At 37.5% G+C, this 4,530-nt stretch overlaps 1 long non-coding RNA gene across 1 annotated transcript; it reads left to right on the plus strand.

The window, feature by feature from the left end:
* The first annotated feature begins 261 nt into the window (after window positions 1-261).
* On the plus strand, window positions 262-4,256 carry LOC129247871 (uncharacterized). The gene is made up of 2 exons (XR_008582582.1): window positions 262-446; window positions 3,812-4,256. It is a non-coding gene; the product is annotated as an uncharacterized LOC129247871 (long non-coding RNA).
* The last annotated feature ends 274 nt before the right edge of the window (window positions 4,257-4,530 follow it).

Below are 4,530 nucleotides of genomic sequence, written 5' to 3' on the forward strand. Positions count from 1 at the left end.
AAAATGTCGCGGAAACATTTTTACCCGTGTGAACGCGAATGAAACATCAAAAGAGAATTTCCAGTGTCTCCCTTCCAGATGTCTCCTCGTGTAAATCGGGTCATTGGAAATACGAATAAGAAGAGCAAAGCGTGTCGCCAGTACAGGAGACAAATTCCCTTCCCTCTTCCCCGGCCGTCCTTCACCCCCGAACAAAATGTTTCCCTTCCAGTGGCGACATCGTGTAAATGGGCACCTAGCGGCGAATCTTCCTCGATAACTTTTTTCTTCTTTCACATGCAACTTTTTCGTAAAGTGAGCAGAGCCCAGAGACAGCAAGCAGATTAGTGACGAATGTAAGGCGGTTACTTGAGGGGCAAAGGAAAATACGGGTGTCGAAAGGAAATTACTGAGAAAAATAAAGGATCGTAAATATTAATAATTTAACGTTTTTGAGGCATTTGAACGTATGTAACACATCCTACACTATTGCTAACCATTAATTACAAATCAATTCAGCTTATGGTTGGTTGGTGGAAGTGGTGAGCGCTTCCGCACCATTTTGTTGAGGTTATGTTCGGCGCTAAATGTTCATTCAGTGGTCAAATTAACTTCATGCTTATTAAATCGTACTCAGTTCTGTGTTTCATTCGGTGCATAACATCCGAATTCTCTAATCTATATACCGATAAACTGCTTTAACTCATTTGAAGGTCGCCTTTCGAAAAGCAAAATTGAACGTGTTCAAAAAATATTTCTTAAATATGCTTTTCGTCTATTTCGGTTGAAACTCTTGTTCCATCACACGATTTTCGACTTATACTAATTAATCAGGACGCTCTGGAGAAGAGAAGGAGAGTCCTTTCACTTTCCTTCAATTTAAATGTAATTAAAGCTATCATTGGTTGTCCAGTGATACTCGAGCGGATAAGCTTTAATGTTCTGCAGTGGACTCTTCGCAATTTGTACCATTTCTATGAGGACAAATTTGAGACTATATTTGCTAGCAACGCACCGATCGCTCGTGCTCTTCGAAGACTTTTTAAGTTATTCAATTGTAATCATGACTTCGCTTTATCTAGATCAATTATCGTAAAAAAGACTTAATTACTCATTGGATAATTTAATTGTTTAATATTGCATTTACATAAATGCTAATATTTTAACTGTCCGAGAGACCTGTTTGTTGTATTTATATCTAGCCTGTAAGGCACTTTGTACTGTAGATTAATTTACGTAAATGAATAAAAACGGGAAAAGTGCAGTTCCTGGAACGGGTTCCCTTTGAAGTTTTAACAAAAACAATGCCGCTTCGCCAAAGTTAAATTAATAATAACAAAAACATATTTAGATATTACAACTTGTTTGTTGGATGTTTGACCGAGGTGTGGGTCTTGACGTTTTCTCACCTACAGTTTTGTGCCGCCTCCGAACAACAGATAGTTTTTTTTTACCATTTGATGTTTCATGCCCGAGGTTTCGAACTTCGGTAGTCACGAAGAAACGCATTCGGCTACGGTGGGCTACATACTTATCTCGACCATTAACGTAGCTGTTCCTGTTGCAGCCATCATCACCCGCTATCACTGTCATTGGTTCCCCTGTTTTGTTACTGGTTGCTTTTTGTTGCCCGGAATAAGTGGTTTTCAAGTACATATATGAATGTGTACTTACATCCAGCAGGAAAAAGAAAAACTAGTATAGAAATATTCTATTTCAGATACTGATATTTAATAGAAGAAATCATACTAATAGTTCGTTAATATTCACTATTTTTGCCACAACTAAAAATTGTTACAAAGACTGGCTTCCCTACTTATTCGTAGAAAAATACTTGCAGCAACCGGACACTAACTAGCATGCATTATATTTATATTTTTTAAGTGAATACATTCAATTTTATTTCTTTCTTAGTTTTTAGAGAACCAGTTTTAATTTTTTTAGAATTAATTTATAGAGGAAGTTTGAACCAATTTTTGAATATTTAGCAAATTACCCTATCTGAAAGAAGTTTCATTTGATTTTTAGAAAAAAAGAAACATATTTTGTACCCACATATGTACCTACCTATTACTGCCTTATTATTATTATATCATATTAAAACAATTGAATTGATATTTTTTGTACTTTAACTGGCATAAAAATGATCTAAAACTGGTTATTTTATAGTGGACAAGAACTTTTTTGGTTAGTATGAGTAGGTAATTTTAACCGGTATTTTTAGGACAGTTAACACTTCGGAGGACATCGCCGTGTTAAAATTGCCACGTGTTAACATGAAAAAAGGTAAGCTCGAACTGGTTAAGCTGAAAAGCGAACGGGTGGTATTCTAGTTCACAACTTGTATTTTTTCCTTCACGGCATATACAATACATGTGTACGTACGTATGTATACCTATACCATTCAATATACCCATACCATTCAAACATATGTATACTTGTACATTCACACACCTTGCAATTGTTCGTTTTTAGTCTACAGTCAACAGTACCATTGGAAAGAATAAGAACACGTAGGTGTTGACAAAGCGCGAGCATTACAAGTAACGAATCGAAAGCACCTTATACCTCTTAAAACTGGTATAAGCCATTATTTTCAATACATCTAAATCTCTCTGCTTCCAAATTGCAACCATAAATTAAAGTTAAAATAAAATGTCAGTTGTCACAAATTACGCAACCTTTAATTAATGCGTCATGGGAAAAAGGCTTGCCAAGAGGAAAAAATAAAGTAAAAGCCGCACCGAAAATAAACAGGCAAAAAGAAGAGCAAGAGTAAGCGAAAGCGAAAGCGAAAGCAAGTAGAAACTGTCAAACACAAGAAATTACACATACACACACAATTATAAGTTGTTGTTAAAGTGGTATATGGCAAGTGCTAAAGTTTTTAATTAAACGTGTGTTTCTGCTATAAAAATCTCCTCATAAAAAACCATCTGCCATTCGGAAGCGGCATAAAACTGTATTTAGATAGCTATGCTCACCGCAAATCGGAGAAGAAGCTCGGTCAATCACCCAAAGGATTTAAGCGCAAGTTATGTATATATTTATATAAAGGTACTTCTGAACAAGATTTTAATAATGGTAAATGCCTCAAGTAAATAACGCTCGAAATTTAGTTCAGGCTTATCTTGCCAGGTTTATCTTACCATCTTGTTACGACGCCATCGGCAGGAAAAGCAAACAAGCCGCATTTAGGGATTTTATTATAATTTATTCATTCATACTTATTGTAAGTTTTTCACAAACGTGTAAACATAGGCTTGTTGGTTTTCTAATATACACCGACGTCACTCAATAGTAAAATTCGTCCAGAAAGAAGTAGCGGTTTCCGGAAGGCGCCACCGCTGATTGTAAGTCATACATAATTTGAGGAAGCTGTGTGACGGTTTCTATCTCATTGCTTGAACCGCTACAGTCTGTGAAGGATTGTGGTCGTAACCATTATATGGTTCCATAGACCAACTCGGCTGCTGAAGCAATATCTTATTTATAAGTAGAGCTTAGATCCAGCAGAACTAGTGGTAAAAATATCTGACTGGACGACAGCTATGGCACAAGTCAGCTACTTAAGGATACGGTGTCATCGTGTTTGAACATGATAAAGCGTAAATTTTGATTAAATGAGCTCGGTGTACTGGTCGATGAGAAATTTAATATTGCGAGAAAACATTTAATGTCCTTGGCTACTGTAGGCTGTTTAAATTTCGTGGTAGCCTTAATGCGATTGCGAAGCGGTATAATACCATTTTAGTTATTAAGTGTCCCAGGAATTCAAGTTCCTATACACTAAACACTGACCTCACAGCAATAATAAATTATTTTCCCGCAGGCGTTGAAAAAAAGTCCTCTCTCGATGAACAAAACTACCACTTTATAAGGATCTCGTCATGCCCGTCCTATCGTATGGCGCAGAAGCTTGGACGATAACAGCATACGATGAGACGTCACTTGGAATGTTTGAAAGAAAGATTCTGCGGAAGATTTTTGGCGCAGCGAATGAAAATTCAGCACCTTTGTTGGTTGGGCCAATGTATACAAACGCTCCGACTCTGAAAGTATTCGATGCAGTGCACGCTGGTGTTAGCAGAGGAAGACGAAAGCCTCATCTGCGTTGGAAATATCAGGTGGAAGCACCGGTTAGCTCGATAAACAAACGACTGGCGTGCTATGTTAAGCTCGCGTAAACGATTATCGCGCCAATCAAGAAGAAAATGAAGCATTGAAATACATACTGTACGCGAATGCCCAAATAAATGAACTCAAAGATTATATTATATATGTATATATGTAAATTCATACAAGCTGAACGGGATCTTAAAAGTTGTCTTGTGTACGTCCTCTGGAAGGAAGGTCTTCCTCAAATCGATTTTAAAGAAACGGTTCTACCTGCTAGAATGTGGGGAAAATCGTGTATGAACGGCAGGGGATACTGATCCGGATCTGCCACTACGTTGAGCGCGCGGTAGTGCCCACTTGCCCTCCAAGGACCATCTGCCTTGAGCATCATACGAACCATATATGTAGACGACGTTTTTGCGTCTGTTCGTT

The sequence above is a fragment of the Anastrepha obliqua genome, chromosome 5 (genome assembly GCF_027943255.1).
Source record: "Anastrepha obliqua isolate idAnaObli1 chromosome 5, idAnaObli1_1.0, whole genome shotgun sequence".
NCBI lineage: Eukaryota > Metazoa > Arthropoda > Insecta > Diptera > Tephritidae > Anastrepha > Anastrepha obliqua.